Below are 26,461 nucleotides of genomic sequence, written 5' to 3' on the forward strand. Positions count from 1 at the left end.
TGTCTCTCTCTGTTTCAAAAATAAATAAACATTAAAAAAAATTTAAAAAAATAAATAAATAACAAGATCCCTGTGTCCAGGTTGGGGGTTAAAGGTAGGGACTTAACTTTCAAGGGCAGCAACTTGAATACAGGCCCTGAATCTAGTCAGCCTCATGGAGGCGAGTGGTGATAATATTAGAACTTGTATTAGAACTTGTCCCCATGAAAGAGTGATCGAAGAAACATAAGTACTTCCCATCTCAGACAGAATTAATTCAATAATTGTGGGGCAAGTGGGCCAGGAGATGGAGAGAATCCAAGGAATGATTAACGAGCAGCAGTGGAGTGAGTTGAGGTATGTCGGAAAATACAGAGGCACTGGTGTTAATTGTCTCTGATAATTCACAGTATCTATTCTAGAAGATAACCCATTTGAAACCACTGAGTATGGGTGTCAAACCTCAGGAAGGAATTTTAATCCTGATTGTGAGCAATCAGAAGATATTTCTTAACCACCGTTCACCTGAATTTCCAGGCCATAAAATGCGGATCTTAGTATGTGACCTATCTGTTGTAGTGATTAAAATGAGATATTGGTCATCCTGATTAAACACGGGCCAAAAGAGTGCCTGGGTGGCTCAGTCAATTAAGCGTCTGACTGTTGGTTTTGGCTCAGGTCACGATCTCATGGTTTGTGAGTTTGAGCACCGTGTTGGGGTCTGCACTGACAGCATAGAGCCTGATTGGGATTTCTTTCTCCCTTTCTCTCTGCCCCTCCCCAGCTTGCCCCTCCCCGGCTTGCTCTTTCTCTCTCTCTCAAAAAATAAATTAATAAACACTAAAAATTTTTAAATGGACCAAAGACCATACCAGACACTTCACCAAAGGGGGAAAAATGTGTACGGGTGTGTGCATGTGCGTGTGTGTGTGTGTATGTGTGTCAATATATATATATATATATATAATGTATAGATATAGAGATATATAGAGATATAGATATAGGTATATATTTTATATATATATATATATATATATATATATATATATATATATATATATCAAATAAGCATGTAAAAAGAAAAAGATGTTCCACATTCTCTATCATCAGAAAAATGCAAGTGAAAACAGGGAGGTACCATTCACCACACATCTATTAGAATGCCCCAAATCTAGAGCACTGACAACACCAAATGCTGTTGAGAATTGGAGCAACAGGAATTCTCATACACTGCTGGTGGGGATGCAAAAGGGTACAGCCATTCTGGAAGATACTTTGGTAGTTTCCTACAACACTAAGCAGTATGTTTGGCTTTATAGGAAACTGCCAAACAATCAGTTGTGCTCCCTGGTGCATACTCAAAGGAGCTGAAAACTCATGTTACACAAAAACCTGCACACAGATGTTTATAGAAGCTTTATTCATTGTTACCCAAACTTGGAAGCAACCACGATGTCCTTCAGTGGGCGAATGGGTAAACTGTGGTCCATCCAGACAATGGACTGTTATTCAGAAATAAAGAGAAATGAGCTGTAAAATAATGAAAAGACGTGGAGGAAACTTAAGTGCACGTTACTAAGTGAAAGAAGCCAATCTGAGAAGGTTCTGTAGTGTATAATTCCATCTCTATGGTGGCTTGGAACAGGCAAACCTATGGAGACAAAAAAAGATCACTGGATGCTAACGGTGGGAGTGGAGAGATGAGTAGGCAGAGCACAGAAGATTTGTAAGGCAGGGAAAATCCTCTGCACGATGTTATAATGAGGAATACATGTCATTAGACATTTGTCAAAAAAACCCCATAGAATGTAACGCCACCAAGAGTGGACCCCGATGGAAACTATGGACGCTGGGTGATGATCGTCAATGTTGGCCCATCCATGGCAATGAACGTGCCACTCTGGTGAGAGATGTTGATAAAGGCGGAGGCTCTGGGCATGCAGGGACACAGCATATACAAGAAATCTCTACACCTTCCTCTCAATGCATTGCCAACCTAAAACTGCTCTTAAAAATGAAGTTAAAAAAATCCCCCCCAAATAAGATGTCTATCAAATTCATGGAACAATGTAGATAATAAACAGCAGTTCCCTTGTCATCATACGCGGTAACCATTCTACTAGAAGAAAATAAAAGACTTTTTAAGAAGTCGATTAAAAGACTCAATTTTCTGGCTTATACAGAGAATATCCTAAGTAAATGCTTTCAAAAATCCTGGAATGTGAAGGCAGTCATTGTTTCGCTCAGAATTTATTAATGCATACGGTTAACTACGTTAGACAAAACATTCTGCTCCCATCGTGCTCATCATTGTAGACAGGGTTTATTCTGGCATAAAAGCAGAAGGCTCAGTTCAGGGAAATATGTCTCATTCAAAAAAAAAATTTTGTTTGAATAATTTGAGGAAGTACAGTGTAGCGGTGGGTGGGCACAGGGACCCATTTTGCCTGTAGTGCCACAGATTTAAAAGAAGGAAGTTGCAAGAGGAAGAAGCCTGCCATTTGCAGATGAAGGCAGTGGAGATGCTTAAGGAAGTGCACGATGTCCTCCTCGAACACGTCTGTGCTGGGGGCATCGCTTCATCCCTCTGCACACTTGGCCCGGCCTTGCCACCACATTTCTCCAACGAAGGCATCAGTGACATGCTTTTTTTTTTTCCCTAGCCACTTCTTTTGAGTCTGTGTCAACACCAGGTAGCTGGCAAAATCCTTCATTATGTTCCCTGATTTCAGTAAGAATGAATCCAGTCCAATTCCTTAGAGCATCTACGTTCATCGCATTCTGGGAGAAATTAGGAGAAGTCAATCTTTCTATAGTTATTGCTCTGAAAATGAAGCATGAAGCTGGAAGCACTTTTTTTTTCTGGCAGAAAATAATTTTATGAATACAACTCACAACCTAAATTACTGAAAGAATGAGGATCTATAATGAGTTTTCCTATGCAATTGTTGTTACTGAAAATATAGGCCCCCCCTCAAAAAAAAGTAATTACAAAAATAATTGTATTGAGAAATGAAGTTGCTTCTTTGCAGGTAAGGTGGTTCCTCTTTCACTGAATGCCAATCACTTGATTTGCTCTTTTGCTTGAAAGAGTCAAAAAAAAAAAAAAAAAGGTAAGAGAAAAGCTGTTCTATGGTACTTACTGTGCATGGTTCCTTTAGGAAAAGGCCTTCAGGAAGGCTCTCAATTGAAGTTCATTGAAAGTTTAATTGACGTTATTACATGACTGCTTTTGGCAAAAGAAAGACAGAGCCGTAGTGAGTACAGGCAATTTTTTTTTCTCTGCCTGTTCCTAGTTTTACCATCTTTGCTCCCTCACTCTTCATAAAAGAGTATAGAGATGTTACTTTGATAATATGGAGTAGAGTTTTGTTTGTTGCTTGCTTTAAGCAGAGAATATTAACTGGCCAAAATTCTTAAACCTCATAAAAGTATGTATATGAGTATGAAATACACGCACATATATATGTATACACACACACACGTATATATATACACACATATATGTGTGTATATATATACTCACATATATGTGTGTATATGTACACATATATGTGTGTGTGTGTTCATATATATATATATATATATATATATATCAGCTGCTATGGGAAATAGCACATTTTATATTCTTCAAACCACAAATCATTCTTCTAGATGGTAAATACGTTTTAACTTTGATTCCTGAACTACCAGAGTATATATATTCCATGATCAGACCATGCTAAGCATTTTTTCAGTAGAATCTTTTTTATTCAGAAAAAAAAAAAACCCAAAAAACAAAAAAGTTTTCCAACCACACACAGGAGGGGTACAGGGAGGGGGAGGTGTCTGTCCATCCAGCCCCAGCCCCCAGCCCATGTGGTTTTGGCAGCAACAAGGGGTGTGGGGTAATGGCCCCCAAAATAAAAATGGTGTACGTGTGTGTATGGGAAGGAGAGGGGTGCAAAAGCAGTGAGGGGTGGTGGGGGGGAGGGGTGGACGAGGTCAGTACTGGGAACGCCACAGGTGGGAGGCCATTTCATGACATTTCTTGTTGATCATCCCGCCGTGGACACCTTCTTTGCCCATCAGCAGGACTAGCGTCTTGGCAGTCGTGGTGACAGTGATGTTGAAGGTGGGAGCTCCGCCGGTGCTCTTGGTACGGAGATCCTGGTAAATTCCCCGTCCTGCAGCAGCGAGTCCCGGATAACAGTTACTAAGTTCCTGAACATCTATTTGTGTATGAATAATGCAATGTACCTTTGGAGAAATGTTCATGAATGGTTAATGAACAAGAAAAATATCTGGGCTAGGTAAATATATCTGTGCTGAAAGATGGGATCGGAGATCGTCTGTACACGTACAGGCTGGCATCCAGTGATAAATCAGAAATCCGTGTAAAGGAAGGGGGATGGTCCACCCGTGAGGCCATCCTCTCGGCTCACTCTCCTGAGTTGGCGTGGTACACGTGACTAAAAATTAACACCTGTGTGTTTCCTTGCCCAAGCCATGGCCCATTACCAAGTCTCTGGATGGAAATGCTGCTTTAAAGGAATTATTGCAGGGACAATTTGAAAGAAAGTACTCTGGCCCAAGGACTGAACGTTAGGTGTTTAATTTCTTGGAAGAAGTCACATTTTTTTAAGTCCCATTAATCCCAAGTTCAATTTCGGTCTGACGGACTGTAGGTGCCTAAAATGTTTATACAGCTGAATTTGGAGTTAAAAATTAGAGACACATGCCTTTTTCCCTCCTTTTTCCCCCCTCCTCTATCACTCCAATTAGAAAATAGGTAAGCTGATTATAAACCCAGGTCTCTGTAGGTTTCCACCAAACTACACTGACTCTCAGGATTCAAAATGTTCTTCCTCTTGGTGTTGCAAAGCTTTCTCACATCCATAATCTAATTTCATATTTACAGTAACATGTTGATCTTTATATGAACAAAATTACTTTACAGATTAAATATGTGCCCAGGTAACAAACCTACCTGAGCTTCACATGTGTAATGGGTAAAGCTGATTTCAAATTGATTACGTAACTGCTCAGATGTGCTTTTCTTCTGAGTAATTGGTAAAACAAGGGTGAAATGTATTATGGATAAATTGCCTGGTGTTTAGAAGATATATATATATATATATAGGAGATGTTTTTGTTCGTTTTGTTTTCTGGGTTGTTTTTGCTTTTGTTTTCTTGTGGCAACACAATATGAAGTTTTGGTGAATTAAAAGTTACATATGCTAGAATTCCAGAACAATCTAGAAAGCGTATTCTTTAAAAATATAAACCCCGTTAAATAGGTGATGGGGATTAAGGAGGGCACTTAGGATGAGTACTAGGTGATGTATGGAAGTGTTGAATCACTGTATTGTACACCTGAAACTAGTATAATACTATATGTTAACTAACTGGAATTAAAATAAAAACTAAAAAAAAAAAAAAAAGAAAAGGCAATGTAAAAATGTATAAAACCTGTTTAGAGGCTATTATGACTATTATCAGAAAATCGGTGAAGACACTAACTCTAACTCGAAGCCTAAGCCCACCTACGTGAGTGGAAGTCGGTAAAACCACAGAATCACAGTGAGACACCATCACATAGACTTTGACCCCAACTTTCATATGCAGCAGGGGATAGGATCAGTTTCTTCACAGTCGAAGTGATGCAGGAAACAAATGGTTTATGGGTAATGAGGGAGACAGTTCCCATCAGCACTAAGCCCTGAGAGTATTCTTTTTGTAACTGAAACCAGAGGGATTGATGATTCTTCTGTAACACCCCCACAGAAGATGTTTTGAAGAAAGCAATCTCCAAACTTTGGCAGAAAGCATGTTCGCGTGGAGCGATCGTCACAGCTTTATTATTTCCAGGGCGTGTGAAATCGTGAATAAAACAAAAATAGCAAATCGCGATTGTGATCGATTGCGGAACTGGCCACAAAATCCCCCCTGTCCCTGGACGCTCTCTGCTTTGCTTTGTGACAGAGCGGAGTGGATTTCGCCACCTCTTGAAATTGAGTTGGCCACGTGGCTTGCTTTGGTCAACGGGGCAGAAGCACAGTGCATCCAAGCAGAAGCTTGAAAGCACTTGTGTTTTGGGGCTTGCCCACTAAGCTGGTCTTGGAATCCTGAAATTGCCGGATGGAAGAGCCCAAGCTACCCTGTTGGGTCAGGCGGGACCATGTGGCGAGAACCAAGGCATCTCTGCCGCCAGCCAACCAGCTGCCAGGGATCGGAGTGAGACCATCTTAGCTCCAGACAGCAGCTCGTCTCCCAGCTAACCCCCAATGCATTAGAGAGCCCAGTAGAAATCAGACCCTAAGGAACATCTCTCCAGCCCAAGGTGCTGTAAGATCAAACATGGTTTTACACCTCTGGTTTTGGGGTGCTTGTAATGCAGCATCAACGGACTGACACACACTGAAAGTACAATCCGTGAAGACTGACCCAGCAAAACACGATTGCCTAGTCCTTAAAAAAAAAAAAAAAAAAAAAAAAAAACAAAAAAACCATCTCAGACAGATTTCAGGCAGAATGATTGAGAAAATATTGTGTTTGAATAGAATACTCAGAAGCCATTGGTTCCCGGATATCTGCTCCCGTGCAATTTTGTGTAAAATGTCAGAAAGCACTGAATACAAACCCGCACTTGTAGTATGGACCGGGTTGTCTAACTTTGCTGAGTTTCAGGGGTTTTTTTTAACCAAGAAAACAGAGTTCAAAACCTTTTTCCTTATAACGTCAATTACTCGGTACGTCATCTGACCTGTTGTAGGTGTTCAATAAGATGATAGCTATCTCAGTTCTGGTGATCATAGTAATGCAGGCAGGAATCCTGCACCCATATCCAGAACCTTGTCCCATGAGCTGTTTGGGTCGAAGGTCGCAATAAGGATACATGCCACACATTTGATTATCTGCTCTGATGGAGTTTCACAAGGACCAGCTGGGAACAGCATAGGGGCATGAAGTAAGAAATTGGGAATCATGAAGAAGCAAAACAAGGAAACAAGACTGATAATTTAATGAGGGTGAGGTGCTCATGATTAACACCAGCAATGCAGGAAAACAATGTTTTTTTTTTGCAACGTGTAAGATTTCCTCTATGTAGGTGTATAGATCTAAGAGGAGAGAAGCTGAAAATTGGTTTATTCGAATGCGTTTGTTTACATATTTTCAAAGGACTCTTGTTTTCCATTAAATTTTTCCACTAAGATTTCACACATTTGGGGGATTAATTTAATATAATAAATATTCATCAGGGTAAGAAGTGAACCACACTCATGAGTGGATAGATCCTAAAAGCTGATTTTTATTTCTACTTTTTTTAAGTTTTTTTTAAATATTTATTTTTGAAAGAGAGAGAGAGAGAGAGAGAGAGAGAATGAGCAGGGGAAGGGCAGAGAGAGAGGGAGACACAGAATCAGAAGCAGGCTCCAGTCTCTGAGACGTCAGCACAGAGCCCAACGTGGAGCTCGAATTCACAAACTGTGAGATCATGACCTGAGCTGAAGTCAAACGCTTCACCAACTGAGCAACCCAGCCACCCCTAGAACTTATTTTTAATGAAAAAGCATTCTTTAAAAGTTATGTAAGCAAGTAAATAAATGAACCATGTATTTTCTACCACACATATATTTAAAGGTGAAAAAAAAAAAAACAGTCATGGGACGTTTGTTTCTGATAAAATGGTGATCCAGAGATCTTTAAAAAAAAATTAAAGGTATAGTTTGCTAAGAAACAAACTTATAGGAAATTTTTTTTAAATATCTGTTTAAATGAAGAATCAAGATTGCCAGAAAATACTAGAAATCCTCTTGTATCTGAACCAGGGTGAGTCCACTGCTTGGTGAGTCAGATACACCTACGTAGGGCTGTCGCACAGAGGAAACTTTATCTGCGGGAAATAAGGAGATCATGGGAGGAGTGACTTCCAAAGCCATGACTCCCAGAGCAAGGGTGTGAGTGGGTCCCTTCTATTTACAGTTGGGATGAATAGTTAGGTGAACGTAAGACCTCGCAAGTGCCTGCACCTTAAGGAAAGACCCCTGTACATACATCGGACGTTCTGTGAATGAGGCTGTGTTCCTCCTTGGGCAGAGACTTTAGTATCATAATGAGGTAAAGGTGGCTATTGATCATTCGAGACGTCACTCCATGATCTACGTGTGTATGCACGAGGCAGGGGTTTAGCTCAAACTGGTCTGCCGGTGGTCTTTTCCTCAGGCAGCCATTATTGCCGGAGGGGTCGTTTCAGTTTCCATAATGGGATGTGAGGCCTGTAGGCTCCTTTGCCTGAGTTACCAGATAAGCTGGAAAGAAGAACACAAGGAAAATGTAGGACAAAGGTCAATGGGTACCAGCAGGTGAATGGTAAAGGCAGGTCTTGGGATCTAGCTGGTGACAATCCGGCCTGGAAATAGAGTAGGATCTCGAATCTTGAGTGATGAGTTGTCAAGAAAGCCGGTAGCCACCCGGAAGTAATCATCCAATCTCTGGTTATTGTGAGCTTCCTATTGAATATGATGTCCACAGGGACAGAGCAAGATGTTGGGCCTGCCATGATGAACAGCTAAGACAGAATGGGTACGGAAGCCCAGGACTTGAGGGGGCCGCATTCTCAGTGAACATATAGACAAGAAAAATTCCAACCTCAATGTCAGTATGACTTACCTTGCAGCTGAGCAGAAGGAAAGGAAGACGATGCTTCCTGGACCTCGTGAATGGAAACTTTTCAAACTTTTGGAAGAAGATATATGATATCATTATGCCAGTAAGATCTCATAAATAAGGACTCTACTTAGTGTTTCTGAACATGACAAGTAAGAAAAAGACTGATAAATTCAGTTACAGGAAATATAAAAACTTTATTTCCTTTATTAAAATAAACCATTAACAAAAATAGTAGAGTAGAAAAAAAAAAAAAGACTTGGAACAGTTATTGACCACACATATAACCTTTATAAAGAATTTCTGGAACCAGGTGAGAAAAACAAAACAAGTTGTCTAATAGAAAAACGGCCAAAAACACGAAAAGCTATTTTGCTAACAATTGAACACATCAGCCAAAAAAAAAAAAAAGAGCAAAGATGATCAACCTAATTAGTAACATGAGAAAAACAAGCTAAAAATCTCAACAAGATACCATTTTACACCTCCGAAACTGGCAAGCAATTAAAAGTCTGACAACTGGAAGGTTTGATTGAGATGGGAAGCCACGTGAAACCCTGAACATGAATGGTACAGGTATAAATCGGTGCATTTGATTTGGAGTGTGATGCAGCTTTATCTGTAAAAGTGGAAGATGCAGATACACAATGACCCAGCAAATTTTGCTCCCAGATAAACGTTGCTTGCTGTGTCAGAACACATATGCGTGAGAATGCCCCCGTCTGCATTGTTTGTAATAAACTCAAACGTAGCAATTTGACTATGAGAAAAAGTGTTAGGACAGAAAAGGGAATACTATATAGCAGTTAAAATGATCCATTACACCTCTATACATCGATGGGAATTAATCTCACAGACAAAAATGACGAGTGAAAAAGGCAAGCTCTTATAGAGGACATTTCAGGAGAGTATTTAAATAATATTCAAACCAACGTAAACGGCAAAGATACAGTACATCAACCATGGGCAGAGAGTAACAGCTCACATTGAGCTTAGGGGTTATGCTTTCCTGGGAAGGAAAGTTTTATTTCTTAACATATATCTTGGATACACTTGTGGTATTCTCCTTCGTAAAGATTCCATATTTGTGAAATATTGCAATGCCAATTTTATTAAAATGATCTTGAAAGGTGCCCACTGGTTGTACCAAATTCATACTAGTCATTACCCTTGGGGAGGGGGAAGGAGACTGGTTTTGCAGGGAACAGGGAAAGCATTTTTCCATGTCCTTTAAATGTAAAGACTCAGTCTTCAGCTCTGCCTCCTCTCATCCACACACCTTCTCTAGGTGGGTTTTGTTTGTTTGTTTGTTTGTTTTTAAATATTTGTTTGTTTGTTTAGTGAGAGAGAGAGAGAAAGAGAATCCCAAGCAGGCTATATCCCCACCTGTATCCCCTGTCTCGTGCATCCTTGGATTTCCAGCCTTTATGTCCAACTGCTTATCTATTCATCATTTTCCCTTGGGTTTCTTCTTTCTTTTTTTAATCTTTTTAAAAATATTTATTAATTTTTGAGAGAGAGAAACATATTGCGAGTGGGTGAGGAGCAGACAGAAAGGGAGACGCAGAATACAAAGTAGGCTTCAGGCTCTAAGTTGCCAGCACAGAGCCCACGCGGGCCTTATGCAGAGCTTGAACCCACGGACCACGAGATCATGACCTGAGCCAAAGTCCGACACTTAACCGACGGAGCCACCCAGGCGCCCCAGGGATTTTTTTCTTTTAAGACTTTATTTTTAAGTAGTCTCTTCACCCAACATGGAGCTTGAACTCACAACCCTAAGATCAAGAGGCTCGCGCTTCACTAACTAAGCCGGCCAAGCACCCCTCTCCTTAGATTTCTCATTGGCATCTCAATTTAAAAAAAAAAAAAATATTTGTAATGTTTATTTATTTTTGAGAGAGAGACAGAGCCTGAGCAGGAGAGGGGAAGAGAGTGAGGGAGACACAGAATCTGAAGCAGGCTCCAGCTGTCAGCACAGAACCCAGCTCGGGGCTCAAACCCACGAACTGTGAGATCATGACCTGAGCCAGAGTTGGACACTTACCTGACTGAGACACCCAGGCGCCCCTCAGTTTTAAGACACCCATAGGAGACATGACTGTCTCCCCAAAAAGGACCTGGTAGCCAGTCTTCCCCATTTCATGGCAGGCACTGCCATCTGGTCAGTTGCTATTCCCATATTCCAGGAGATATATACATTTTACAGTCTGTCTCCCTCTCTGTGCTCTTACCTGGCCCATTCTGCGTTCTAAGCATACCCTAAATCCGTCCACTTCTCAGTCTCCACTCTTACCCCTGTAAATAAACCAAGTCGCCACCCTTTCCCACCTGGATAAGTACAGCAGCCCCTGCTTACTGTTGTGCCTCCAATATTGCCCGCCTGCAGGCCATTCTTCTGAAGGTAACCCAAGGGACTCTTTTAAAGATAAATCATATGATGTCACATCGTGATGAAAATCCTGCATTGACATTGAAATGTGGCAGAACATGTCACCCCTCCGTCCCCCAGTATGCCACTTGGACATAAGGTTCATTTGGAGCTTAAGGCTCTTGAACAACAACAGGTATTGAAAGGATGCTCCAACACTCCCTTCTTCTTTCTAAAAGCAAGAGATAATCCCCCCGTGAAAGAGGTCTTCTGGGAGCCTGGGTGGCTCAGTCAGTTGAGCATCTGACACTTGATTTCAGCTCAGATCTTGATCCCAGGATCGAGTACTGAGTTGGGCTCCAAGCTGAAGTGGAGCATGTTTTAGATTCTCTCTCTCTCCCTGCCCCTCTGCCCTCTGCCCCTCTGCCCGTCTTCCCCATTCTCTCTCTCCCTCTCTCAAATTAAAAGAAAAAAGGGGGTCACCTGAGTGGCTCAGTCAGTTGAGCATCTGACTCAGACCTCAGCTCATCATGATCAGGTAATGATCGGATTTGTGAGATCGAGCCCCACATTGGGCTCTGTGCTGACAGCTTGGAAACTGCTTAGGATTCTCTCTCCCTCTCTCTCTGCCCCACCCCTGCTCTAGCTCTGTCTTTGACACACACACACTCAGACACACACACACACACACACACACACACACACACACACACACACTTTCTCTTTTTCTCTCTCTCTCTTCCTTTCTCTCAAATTAAATAAACATTAGAAATTTTAACGAAGAAGGAGAAGGAGAAGAAGGAGAAGGAGAAGAAGGAGAAGAAGAAGAAAGTGGTCTTTCCACTACCAGGGGAAAGTAACATCCTTATCACCGAGAGCTGGCAACTGGGAGAAATCTGTACAAACTAACCCTCTTAGCCACTTTTCCACCCACTAACTACACTTGTCTCAGCAACTTTGCCTTGATACATTTCCACAGTTTATTATTCTTTGTCCAGTTTGGAATATAACCATTCAACTCTAAGGGCTTCTTTGTACCTTTATGTCTTTATAAGGGCTGCCATGACATGTAAAACTTACATTACATAAATTTGCATTTTTCTCCTGCTAATCTATTTCATGTCAACATAATTCCCAAACCCAGCCCAAAACCCTAAGAGCTATGAGTGTAGGGGTCAAATTAAGCCTCCGCTACAGGAACACATGGCCCTTAGCATCATATCCAAATTCTGGTTCATCAAGCTCTGTAGGACCTGGCCCCTGGCCACCTCTCCACACACCTCAACCCCACAGACAGTCTCTCTCTCTCTGTTGTCACACGTGAAGCACACTTACCCATTAAGTACCCCTCACCCCTGTAAGGACTAGATTTTCTTTCTCATGAGATCCATGATTATCCCATCACAGCCTTCAAGCACCCAAATCTTCTCTGGGAGATCGTTGCACTTGGGTTATCCCAGAGCACCGATTTGTGCAAATACTTAATTCTCCCCCTCTCCCTCCAGAAGGTAAAATCACACATAGCCCTCACCATGTACCTGGCTCTGTTCAAGAACTCCACGTGTGTTTACTTGCTAATTACTCAGCACAACTCTTAAAGGTAGGTACTGTGATTTTCCCCATTTTACAGATGAGGAAGCTGAGGCATGAAGAGATGGAGTTACCCGCAGGAGAGCATACAGTTAGTAAGCACCACCCAGATGACTTGAGCATGGACAGGCTGGCTGCAGGATGCATGTGATTTACCCCCCACACCCCACGGACACCGTCATGTGCAAAAAAACCCATGCTCCTTCTTGCTGTTTTGTCTGTATCCTCACCATTTAGAACAGTGTTTTGCACGCAGTGGCTACTTTTAAAAATGTTGAGTAAATGCATGAATCTGTATATTTTCAAGAAAATCCACGTTCATATGGTTTGTTGTCTATACGCACACAATGTAAAAAGCAAAATACTGTGTGACCTTGAGCAACGTAAATTTAACTTCTCTGTGCTTCATTTGTAAAATGGGAATGACCATAGAACCTATAACGTAGAATAGTAAGGGTTAAATACATTAATATATTGACCATATTTAGAATAGAACCTGTGTGTGTGCACTTGCGCATGTGTGTATATATATGTGTGTGTGTGTGTGTGTACAAACACACACACGTACACATGTGTGTGTATATACACGCACACATATATGTATATATAATTTTATTTTATATGCCAATTATTATATATTATATATTATATATTATTAATAAATGTTAGGTATATTGATAAAGATAAACCTAGATGATTGGAGAATAGACTTTTTTCTTTGTACTTTTCCTCGTGTACCAAATTTCCAAGTGCGTAAATACATTATATCAACATAGATATCTGTACATCTATATCTGTGTCTAACTCCTGCAGGCTTTTCTGAGGAGAAGCCTGAACGGACTGGCCCTCTCATCCTGTCACCTTGCTGGCCCCACCACTGCCTACAGCATATCTGTGTCCACTCGGCAAAATATATCTCATTCGAGAGCTGTCATGCTGGAGCCCACAATGTGCCTGCATCCATCCAGTGGCAGGGACCAAGGTGAAAGCCTGACCGTGCAGAGGCTCATAGGCTGCTTGGGCAAGGAGAAAAGACGGCCAATGAACCAGTATGATGGAGTGCCTGAGTCCTAAGACAGAGGAGATACTGATGGGGGAGGAAGGGAGCCACCAAGACGGAGGGTGGCCCAGTGCTCCCAGTGTGGTGGGGCAGCCTGGTTCAGAATTGAAACCCTGGGTTGAAAGGCTGATCCAGCAGACAGTCCCAAAGGGAGACCTGCTCTCCTCTCAAATACCAACAGAACCCTAATAAGAACCATCTGCACTAAGAGTGGGTCTCTACCTTGCAATGTGGGTCTGTTGCTGTTTCCTCACAACAAACCTACCACACAGGGAGTAGGACATCCATCAGTAGGCTGAAAGATGGAGAGGTTTAAGAACTTTCCTGGGATCACACAGCTGGTAAAGAGAGCAGCTCCAGAATCCGTGCCAAAGTCCATAGTGGAAGACATTTCATCGATTGTTAGCAGACATCTTCAGGCAAGTATTTGCTTCTCAGTTTGCTGATCAAAAATGTTGGCCTTATAAACATTACTTGCATTATTCCTATGGGGACTACATGAGATGGTTCCCATAATAGTGTTTTTATAAACTACACAGAACCTTGAAATCGGAAGGATTAGGCAGAGTAAACAATTATTAATTACTGTTACCTTAATAACAGAATGATTGCAGAGTTATTATAAGCAGTTATCATAGAATTATTATTACATCTTATCTAGGATGAGGGTGATAACCAGTCTAAGGAATGAGAGCAGGTGAAAAGTAAGTTATTTTTTAGCACTTAGATTCAGTGCTCTGTTCCTGCCAAAATTCCAACCCCCAGAAGGGGACTTGTGCTCCAAGACATTTGGGGAGAAAGAATTCCTGGTCTACCATGTCATCATCATGATAACGTCATCTCCAAGAATAGGGGTGGGTCTCAACCAGTGGAGGATCAAAAGTGAATCGTGTAGTTAAGCCTTTCTTGCAATGTGCTCATTGACATTGAGGTACTTGTTTGTAAACAGCATTTTCAGGAATCCAGACTACATTTCCTACTGTCTATAAGGCTTTCCACCACAGTGTACCATGAGTCAGTCAAGCTCTTTGTCCCCAGAAACAACTTTTAATCTCCCCTGGTCCATCCCTACACTTTTTTCCTCCTCTGATTCCCTTCCCTGGTTAATGACACACAAGCAATGACCCAATTCTTATTGTGTGTTCATTTCATCCTAAGAAGGCACCAAATCTTGATCACCTAGCCTTTAAACATCTCCCATACCTACTCCTTCTGGATCTGTCCTCAGTAATACCATTTTAGATGAGTCACTGATCAATACTCAGAGGCATTTTCAATAGCTTCTTAAGAGGAATCACAGCCTCAGACTCAATCCAGCAAATTGTCCATCACACTTCTGCCAGAGGGAATGTTTCAAGTGCAAATGTGCTCATGATGGACGCCCATTCTTTGTTCTTTGTGCTCCCGTGGAACTTTATATGTGCATCTCTGATACTGATTTTTCAGTGAGGTTAAGATGCCTACCACTGGTTCAGGTGACAAGATTTTGGCTAACACGTGGATGGATCCTATCACACTACTTATGTATATTTATTTTACTGTAATAGAAATAACATAAGTTATCCAAAGAATGATAGAATGCATTATTCACAAACATCTTACGATTCACTTGATGTAAAATTTTTACGAGCATGCCAATAATTATAAGGTCGGTGAACATGCACAAAAAACAAAAACAAAAACAAACAAAAAACCTCTCCAGGATGGAATATTGGCTACTTCATTTTGCTTATATTATAGCCACATTCAGAGTTGTATCGCCGGCCAGCTGGGCAATGAGCCCCAAGGCACACGGACTCCCCTGTTGCTCTCTATCCCAAGCATATCCACAGTCCCTTACATAGTGATTTCTGTATTGCATGAAGTTCAACTCTAGAAGGAGGAAAATACTCAACTGCTAGCCAAGTCCCCATCCCTGGTATTTCTCTCGGTGAGTCAAGACTCTTTTGGTTTTAAGTGACGGGGCAGAAACACAGCTCAAATTGGTTTAGGCTCAAAGGAAATTTTTGCCTCATATAATTGAAAAACTTGGCAGTACCTATAGCTCAGGGGTGGCTGAATCCAGATGCTTAAATAAGGCGGATGGGAGCAGTGGCATCTCCCTACGGACTTGGGCTTTTAAAAAACTTTTTTCTTTGTTTGTTTCAGCTTTGTTCTCATGCAGCTTTTGATAGTTTCTACACGATAATTCTGTAGCTCCAGGCCTAGGTTATTGTTATCATAAACAATCGGGAAAGAAAACACCTACTTCTGTTGCTGCGGGCACTGAAGGGGGGCAGGAACTTTTAAATGGATGGTCCATTTGAAATTGGATCCAGATATCGCCAAGTTGAATACTTACTGAATATTTACTGCATATTCATTGAATATTTATTCTGTTGTTTCTGCACTCAGAACACATTTACTGAGCCCCTATTATGTATCAGGCACTCTGTGACAAAGGCTCAAGTCTATCCTGGGATACAGATAAGTATATAAGAGGATCATATTATAGTGTTGGAAATACCATATAAGGAGGAACACGAGCATGCTACAGATGCATGAAAGTGAGCATCTTACGCAGTCTTAGGAGGCAGGAAGAGATGAAGGAAAGGTCAGAGTCATCTAATAAAAGAACTTTAGGATTTGAGCAGTGTTGGGGCACCTGGGTGGCTCAGTCGGTTAAGCATCCGACTTTGGCTCAGGTCATGATCTCAAGGCTCATGGGTTCGAGTCCCGCGTTGGGCAGCTCAGAGCCTGGAGCCTGCTTCCTATTCTGTCTCTCTCTCTCTCTCTGCCCCTCCCCCACTCACCTTCTGTCTCTCTCTGCTTCAAAAATAAATAAGCATTAGAAGGAAAGGAAGGAGGGAAGGAAGGAAGGAAGGATTTGAACAGTCTATGTCATCTTGTGATGGTGGTGTTTACACTCAGTGATGCCACTGTTGGTTTTATTAGACTCTGGGGGAGGCTTTACTGACATCTCTTTCGAAAAGACATGAATCTGCCTAGAAGGCCTGTGTGTCATTTCCCCCATGTAAAACAGTATTTGGAACTTAAAAAATATTATATTCCAAATGTATGTGAATTTTTTTTATGCTCTATTCATTATTTATCTTCTATTAATGAATCGTTTGATTATTTCCCTGGGTGAGCAGAATTTTTCAGCAGTTGGTGATCTGAATAATGCAGAGATAACTAATTATGTTATTTTTTTTTCAGCATGCCCATTTCTGACGCAGAAAGATTCTTACCGAGGGAACATAAAAACCAAACATTTTAAATTGCCATTGTCTAGAAAATGTGATGGGAAAATGCTGTCTATTAGTTTGAAAATTAATGACTAGGCTGAAGGGGGGAAAAAAGGCATGATCTCTCTGTTGAACGGGCAGCAAATTGTGACAAGTCAGCAGATCGGGCTTCTGGTATTTGCTACCCCACTATTTCGTGGATTAACAGGGAACATGAGCCCTTTGTTTCCCTGACCCATCCCTTCATTTTTAAATAAGGCCCTTTCAGTACTGATAATCAAGAAATCTATGAATCCATGAAATCAATTTCAAAATAAGAATAGACGACTTGATTCTCATTAGACTAAATCATTTGTGTGATTTTTGATCTCTAATCCCAAGGCACGTGATCAAATCAACCAAGGAACACCACCCTCCAACCCCGAAAGCCATGCAGAAAATTCATTTATGCAATATTATGACAGAACAAAAATGAGGATTAAAAGAAAGGAAAACTGATAGTATCAATTCTTGGAATTCTGCGTGATTTTTTTTTTTTTTTACACTTAGATAAATGATTCCACATTTTATGATTTCCTATTTGGACGAAGTATTGATATCCAAGACTGTGCCCAGTGGCCATGATGGCTGGCCATACCAATGTCTGTTCCGCTCAGACACAATTTGTGCCATCCTAGTGGTTAAATATTTTTAATGTCACCTCTGCTGATATTCATTGGGAAATCTATACGGCCTCCTTCTTAACCTGAATAATTAAGGATAGACAGATATTTTATACTTTATCTCCCAATTATTATGGAAATTGCCCAGCTTTCAGATTGGACAGGCCTGGAAGCTAGCTGGAACAATTCCTACATTCTTTGTCACATCCAACAATTGCTGCCTACCCCTTGAAATAGATTGTTGTCGCTTTGCTTAAATGAACAAAGCATAAGTATAAATTATCTACTTTTTGAAAAAATTTCTTCCTGGAAAATAGAATGTCCTCCTTAGATAGGCTGTGGGCAGATGAAGAAGGGGTCCCAGCAAGGTAGATTAAAGCCAGCCGGTAACAGGTTCTGTGGTTAGGTCACGATAGAAATAGGAATATCCAATGATTGAATAGAAGCTCAATACCCAGGTGTCACAGGGTAGATTTCTGTAGAAATCAGGGAGGGGGGGGTGCGGAATTACCTTTCCTCAAGCCCAAGGACCCAGCAAGAGCAAAACGGTAGGAATCCTGATTGGGCAAAACCAAAGAGAAAGATGTTGGTATAAAGGTATAAAAAGAACACCGAGATAGCAGTTCTCAAATCCAGTTGTAGTCAGACTCTCCAGGAAGGCTTGACAAATATGGATTCTCAAGTCACATCCCCAAATATAGAATCAGAACCTCCAGGGGTTGGGATTCTATCTCAGTATTCTGTAACTCACCTAGATCATGCATTTGTAGTCAGCCATCAGTTTGTCTGATGCTGTTTAGAGTACATCCAGAACAACATCTATGCATGCTCTTCTGTATGGAATTTCAGCTGTACGATTTAAAAACAAAACAATACAAAACAAAAAAACCAACTATGATGGACGAAGTTTAAAATGCAGAAAACAATAAATTTCATTGTTGAAATGGAAGAATATAATGGATGGGTCTAAGAACTTGTATATGTTGACCTTGTTCACACTGCTAGTAAAAGGACAGACTTGGAGAGACCTAGGTTTGGAATCTCTAACTTCAGGAGCTGTATGAACATGGGAATCACCAAAACTCTCTACAATAGAATGTCTTATCTGTAAAATCAAACATAGCATTGCAGGGCTCTTAGAGTTATTATGAGGATTAAATACAATGTCAGCACATTTCTCCATAGAATTTCTCATATATATGGGGGGGGTGTGAAACAGTAATTACAAACAGAATCCTCACATATTATATGATCGTTTCAAAAAATTTTGCTTTCAGTTCCTGAGGTGCTGATACCTTTATCTTTAGCTCTCTGGTTACCCCTCCTTTTCCCTTCCTTTAAATGCATGCTTTTGGCTATAGACAAATTCATTAAACAGTTTAAATTGTTTGTAGGTTATAGACAAATTCCTTAAGTAGCAAAGAATCACTACACATATCCGATCTTCCAGTTTCCTGACCACATACCTATCATCAAATCCAAGGCCGTGTGTCTATTTCACATAAAATCATGCATTCAAGCATGTGTCGAAGCTTCTACTTGGCAACCCTCATGCCCAATACAGCTGATTATGGTCATTCTTAGAAAGCTCCAAAGAAAAGGAAGCTAGAGACAGTTCTAGACTGGTAACTGACTCCCCTGTAGGACTGGCACTTTCAGGGTAAATCCTAGGAAATGATCCAAATTGCTAGATTTACAGGGAAGTGAGGATTGGCCTCCTATCTGCTGAGTGTGGCATTTTAGAAGAATTTTTCCTCTATGTTAATAATCACAAGCAGGTCTTATTTTGGGATTCCATATCACCTTCTAGGCTTGGAGGGAAAGTTGGTGAAAATGGGCAAAGACCGTGGGGACCTTAAATTTGGATACAGGTTCAGTACCACCCAGGTAGGCTTGAAGTACTGCTGGAAAGGGAAGGTTTTAATTCTTTCTCTCCCACTTGCTAGCTAGTTGTCTTTGGGCAATTAGATAACCTCCCAACATCTTAGTTTCCTCATTCATTAAACAGGAATCATTATATCCCCCTAATAGCATCACCACCAAAATTACAGGAAAGTTTATGTGGATACCAGCCAAAAAGATTTAAAACCACTGTAGGAAAACATGAAATCAATGTTTGCTCAGCTGAACAAAATAATTCCAAATATGACTGACCTAGAGCAGCTAATACTATTTAATACCTCTTTTTCCCTGGCCTCCATTTCTTAACTCCTATTGTATCTATTAATCCATTACAGGGTCAAATATGAAACATGTAGAAAAAAATACCATAAAATAATGATGCAATGTGATCAGTAATCACAAAGCAAGCTCCCATGTAACCATGTACCCATTATCTAGTAGACTGTGGCCAAAAACCCCAAATTCCCTTCTTCCCCATCATCTTCTTCTCCCCAGAAGTGGATACATTCTAATGTCCATGATCATCACTTTCTGCTTGTCTCTATAGTTTCCTACCTATATGTATCCCTAAAAATATAGCTTAGTGTTGTGTGTTTTCTAACTTTAAAGAAGTGAAATAGCACCGTATATATTCTTTTTTTTTTCTTTGCCTTGCCTTTATTTTTTCAAAATTATGTCTGTGAGATTCGTGTTGTTTGGAACATTCTTTTTTATTTGCTACATGGCATTGCATGAAATGAGCCAACACTGGGCTCATTCCCCTGTTGTTAGACATTCCCCTGCATTCCCCTGTTGATAGACATTCATTTTGTTTCCAGGTTCAATCTGCAGTAAGCCATGTTGATATCGACATCCTTGTACATGTTTCCTGGTACTCAGGTGTCTTTGGGCTCCCACTAATGCAGAGGCCAAGATAAGGATGTGGTATGGGGACTTTCTTTGGGAAGGCCACGTTTTTCAGGAAGGGGAAGTAAGGGATCGGGCAGGGTGAGCGAGCGAAGGAGGATACAGCCCACACCACACAGACCATGGAATAGGATGCTCTCACTGCTCAGAGATCACCCATGTGTCAGAGCAGAATGGTTTCAATGCTCTCTTTGCTCACCGGGGTCCCATGTTTCCTCGAGTGGGTCCCAGTAACTCATTGATATCTTGTAAGCTTTTAGATAGATTTAAGAATTTGTTTTCAATGTTTATTTATTTTTGAGAGAGAAGCGTGAGTGCAAGAGAGAGAGACAGAGGCAGAGACAGAGAGAAGTGTGGAGGAAGGGCAGAGAGATGGGGCAGGGGATCTGAAGGGGGCTCTGCACCGACAGCAGTGAGCCTGATGCCGGGCTTGAACTCACAAACCGAGAGATCATGTCCTGAGCCGAAGTCGGACGCTCAACCCACTGAGCCACCCAGGCACCCCGGATGGCTTTAAGAAGTTTATGAAATAATAGGGCACCTGGGCGACTCAGTCGGTTAAGCCTCCAACTTTGGCTCAGGTCAGGATCTCACGACTTGTGAGTTCAGACCCCGTGTTGGGCTCTGTGCAGACAGCTCGGAGCCTGGAGCCTGCTTCGGATTCTGTGTCTCCCTCTCTCTCTGCTCCTTCCAAGCTCATGCTCTTTCTGTCTGTCAACAATAACTAAAAATTCTTTAAAAAATTTAAAAAAGAAGCTTATGTAATATTTTATTCAGTTGTGTTAGTGGTGGGTGTGGTAGGTCATTTAAGGAACAAGAAACCCCGCTCTTGTATTTTAACTTGCTTCGTAATGGCACATGACCCCTGAACCCTCGTTGTGCTTTTGTTTGGGAACAGGTGCAGGTGCTGTCACAACAGAGGAGGATATAAAAATCAGTTGAAACTATTTTAAAAACTCACACATAGACGTGTGCATATATATCTTTTGAAGAATGAAATCGTTGTGGTGGTGGCGTTCCATTATTTTTCTTTCTTTCCGTAAAGTAGAATCATCTCCACGTGTGCGTTACTGGAGCGTGAAGTCCTGAAGGTCATCTTGCAACCCCGGATGAGGCCAGTGTGACCATTCATCTGTGGTTGTATGCATTTGTCACCAAACATACAGTAAGGTAAGAGTCTTAAAATGGAAATGTTATCACGTATTTCTGATTTCTTGGCTACTTCAGTACAGCCATGGCAAATAGAAACAGTATTTTTTTAAAAGAGAAAATCCTCAACAAAATTACAACATAACGTTTAAAATCTTACATTTTCAGGGCGCTAGGAGGTGCACCAAATGAACACACTAGTCTACATAAAAGATCAGGACTTTGCAAGCTCTAGCGAATCTGTCTTTTGCCACGTTCGGAGTATTGACAATTGCTTGCTGGTAATTATCAGTCTCGGCAAACAGCTACTTGGGCTCCCTGGGATTTTTACGATGCTTCCCCAGGCAGCACTGCTATGTGTTCTCCCCACTCCAAGTTTCTGATGTTCTAGGACATCTGAATGCAAAAATGGTACCTCAGAAGAAGTCAGCCAATTGCCTAGTAAGTTGGTGATAGGATCTCACCAAACTCCACTAGCTTTTCTGTATTCTGTATTATCGTTTGGAGAGACGCAGAGAACCAGAACTTTGGAACTTTACCATTTCTCCTCTTCTAAATCGAGGACTCTTATTCCCCACCATCTTCTCTCTTCCATAATTGAAAACAATGTACGTGGTGCTGTGGTTCCAAGAAGAAACGTGGCAGACAGGCTGCACGTACCACACGTGAATTCACCTGCTCTGATCACAAACCCTTAGAGCTACTCGCTATTGGCCTTGGGAGGGATCACTGAGCAGAATTAAAGTTGAGGGGTTTTAGAGAACTCGCCTACCAACCACACTTTGACAGCTTGTCTCAGCCTCCCAGACAGCAGCCCCGTGATGTGTCGCATCACAGTAGGAGGAAAGGGAACCGCGAGATCATGAAAGGAGCTCTGTGGGGCACCCAGGCTGGGCTCAGGTTTGAGTTAGGTTTCACCCTAGATGAGTGACCTTGACAACATGTTCCAGTTTATCTATAGAAAACGCGATATCATCCGTCCAGTTGGTTCAGACTGTCTACCGGAGCGACGTCACGGCAAACTGTCAACACGTGGAAATAAATCCAGATACTGGGGACTCGTTTCTTGCTGCTTTCTAGAAGTGTGCTTCTCCTCCTCTCCTTCTTCTCCTTCACGCAGCCTGGAGGGAGACAGTGGTGTCACTTCACAGCCACTTTTCACCATTCGCAGAGCAGCTCAGTAAAATAATACTGTCCGGGCTGTCATCACCTCCCTCACCTGGACCACAGCACGGCCTCCTGCCTGGGCTCCCCAGGCCGCACTTGTTTCCAATGGTGCATTCTCCGTGGAGCCATCACGGTGATTTTTGAAAATGTTTGAAAAAGAGGTCATGTTACTCCCTTGCTGCAAAACCTCACCGCCACCGGCCTTTCTAACCTGACTTCCTGCCCCTCCCTCCACCTCCTAGTTCCGGCCGTGGGCCACTTTCTTTCAGTTTCTCACATACACCAGGCTCTTTCCTAACCCACCTCATGGCCCTTGCACATGCTATTCCCCCTTCTAGACATCCCCTTCCCTCAGTTCTTCACATGGATGGCTCCTCTGGTTTCAAGGCCCCTCTCTAGAAAAATTGCCCTCACTTGCCCTCTGTCCTCTTTCCCTAGCATCTATCACGTTCTTGTCATTGTCCTAGTTACTCCCCAGCAAACTAATGACAGTCTCAAAGTATCTCCAAAGCTCAGGCCTACCCTTTGCTTTCGGTCTCCTCTCATCTCGATCGTAGCCCCAAAAGAAACCTCATCTGCCACAGTCAGTGCTGGATCCCAGATTTCTTAAAGGGCACCTGTCCATCAATAAACATTTGGGAATGCAAGGGCCTTCGTGACCCAACTCAGGATACCTTTTCTTTATTTTTTTTTAACGTTTATTTATTTATTTGTGTGAGAAAGAGAGAGAGAGAGAAGCAGACAGGCAGAGAATCCCAAGCAGTCTCCGCGCCATCAACCCAGAGCCTAGTGCGGGGCTCGAACTCACCAACTGCAAGACCATGACCTGAGCGGAAACCAAGAGTTGGATGATTAACCGACTAGGCCACCCAGGCACCCCCAGGAGACCTTTTCTTTATCACAAACCACCACCCCCTCTACATTCCAACACTCTACCTTTGTTTCTTCTCAAGGAAAAAAAAAATGCTTCTGTATCGCCTAATCTCTCAAACTCATCTTTGGAGATAAGCTCCACCAGCACCTTCTCTGAGAAACTTCTGTGAATTTGCTTAAGTTGTTTTCTTTTTTCAACGTTTATTTATTTTTGGGACAGAGAGAGACAGAGCATGAACAGGGGAGGGGCAGAGAGAGAGGGAGACACAGAATCGGAAACAGGCCCCAGGCTCCGAGCCATCAGCCCAGAGCCCGATGCGGGGCTCGAACTCACGGAGCGCAAGATCGTGACCTGGCTAAAGTCAGACGCTTAACCGACTGCACCACCCAGGCGTCCCTGCTTAAGTTGTGTTTAATTAACCTCCTTAAAGGCTCCTTCTGTGTGACTTAGTTGCCCAAAGCTTACCCTTACTATTTGCTCACCAAGTGCCTTTAGCATATTTGTGTTTGGCTTGGGTCGTGCCTCCGCCTTTCCATTCTCTGCCAAAAGCCAGAGATAAACTTTTCATCCACCTACTTACAATGTCTACTCCCATGATTAACACACAGTAGGTGTTAAAAGAAAATGTGAAAATGTGTGGTGAATGATAGAGCTGAATGAGCGAATAGCTAATCAGTCTCATGAAACAGCTTGAAATAAATCAATTAAACAGGTGAAAGAGGCAAAAGAAAATACAAGGAAAACCTCTTCCAGCATTTCTCTGGGCATCCACCCTCCTGAGTTGTTTTGTATGGGGGTCTGTGTTCTTCTAGGGACAAGAGACAAGGAGGAATATAATGTTCACAATGTTCTATTCATGCTACATCCTTTCCTTCGTTTGTTCCCTTAGGGAAGCCCAATGAGTTAGAGTTAGAGGTAAGTTATAGATGAGTTTAGATGATGTAAACAAGCCAGAGTCCACTGTCCAAGATCAACCATTCGTGGAAATGACAAAACAGGAATTAGACCCAAGATTTTGGGTATAAACCATAGACGTGCATGGCTATTGGGCCCTTCCTCAGTCCGGAAGGGAAATCATGGTGTATTTAATACACATGTTCTGTGTTGAGTCATTAAACCTTTTACCTGTTGGATTGGTGGCCAAAGCGACATTTATTTATATGAATTAAAAAACAAACAAACAAACAAAAATTCCAAAGAGTCTAACATTAGTATCGTTATCTCTGCCAAAGTTAGAGAAGATACAACACAATTTTCAAATGATAAAACTAGAAATGCCTAATGACAACTGAAAGAGTTTACTTAAGGCTAAACGAAAATTACTCAAATCACAGTTGATGCTTGAGGGGACTTCACAGATTAGACCTCCTTGAGTCTTTATTCGTGGTCAGGCACCAGAACATCTGGGTTTTAAGATGTTGTCTTTGGAACACTATCAAACATGAAACTTAAAATAGCTACATGTCAAGCACATGTAGACAAGTAGTCACATATGCCAATTGCTTAAGAAGACATTTGTGTGTGTGAGTGTGTGTGTGTGTCTTTCGCTACAGAAAATGTATGTCCTTTATTTTGCCCATAAATGATGAATCTTTCACTAGAGCCCTCTCTCAAATATCAGCTGCTCCAGGTAGGGGGGTGTCATCTAAGTCAAGGACGATCGAGCCATCTTTCACCAAAGCAATAATGTAAGTGTCCTTGTAGGTAAGACTCAGTCTTTGATTTCCTGCCCCCCCCCCATCTCCCACCCTATCCTCTCCTTTCCAAGATGCCCTAGGGGTGTACGGAGGAGCTTATTGGTGTCCTCACAGAAACTGTGTGTTGGGAGAAGTTCTCAGGTCCACCCAACACGTCCTCTGGATCCTTGGAGATTCATGCCAGCAATGTCTGTATCACTGTCTCCTGTGAATTAGTGTCCCTGGAGGTGCACTGTCCCTGACCACTTTGAGAGCACCTACGCAAGTCGGTGATCCTACAGACCCCATACTTAGGACCCCATTAGGCTTGATTTTTTGCTCTCGAGAACATCAGGTCTCCTTCCAGGCATGTGGAGTACCAAGGTCTCCTGTAGACCACTGGGATACAGGGACATGGCTACGCGCTCACACTGTCTCGCACTGATGCTGTGCCATCACACTACATCAGCTGGCACGTCTGTAAGCAGATCTTCTAGAAACTTATGGCCTGCCAGCCCCTTTGTTGTCTGGCTTCCCCAAATGGGTATGGGGTAGAGAGAGAGGGAGACACAGAATCCAAAGCAGGCTCCAGGCTCTGAGCTGTCAGCACAGAGCCCGACGTGGGGCTCGAACCAACCCACGAACCATGAGATCATGACCTGAGCTGAAGTCGGCCACTTAACCGACTGAGTCACCAGGCACCCCTAGCAATTTACTCTTTAAGGCAAATAAATGGCAGATAGTGTGATGGAAAAAAATGGGAATAAAAAGAGGATTACGTGACAGAAGTTCTGAGTTCAAGTGTTTATTACGTGATTAACTAGTTATAAGACTGTGTCAATTAACCTCCTTTTTTTATATTTTCCCCCCAATAAATAAGATTTAAATCATAAGCAATCAGAACAAATTACAAAATATGTTCTACGTTACTGGCATGTGTTTTTAAACTGATTGCTCCTTACCACAACACTATCATGCAGATACTCTTATTTTTCCCATTTTAGAAATGATCAAGGCCGCATTTTTAGATCTATGAAATATAAGGGGGTGAGGAATGCTGGGAAGGAATGCTGTTTCATGGCCTGCCCCCACTTCTGAGACATTTGATTGTGGTTATCCGCCTTGCCTGTTCAATGGAATCACCTGGAAACCTTTTCTGATTACTAAAGCATGACCACCACCCAGATAAATTCGGTGGAGCTCTCAGGGAGTTGGGCGGTCCCAGTTTCCAGATCTCCTCAAAGTGTTC

The sequence above is a fragment of the Acinonyx jubatus genome, chromosome B1 (genome assembly GCF_027475565.1).
Source record: "Acinonyx jubatus isolate Ajub_Pintada_27869175 chromosome B1, VMU_Ajub_asm_v1.0, whole genome shotgun sequence".
NCBI classification, from domain to species: Eukaryota; Metazoa; Chordata; class Mammalia; order Carnivora; family Felidae; genus Acinonyx; species Acinonyx jubatus.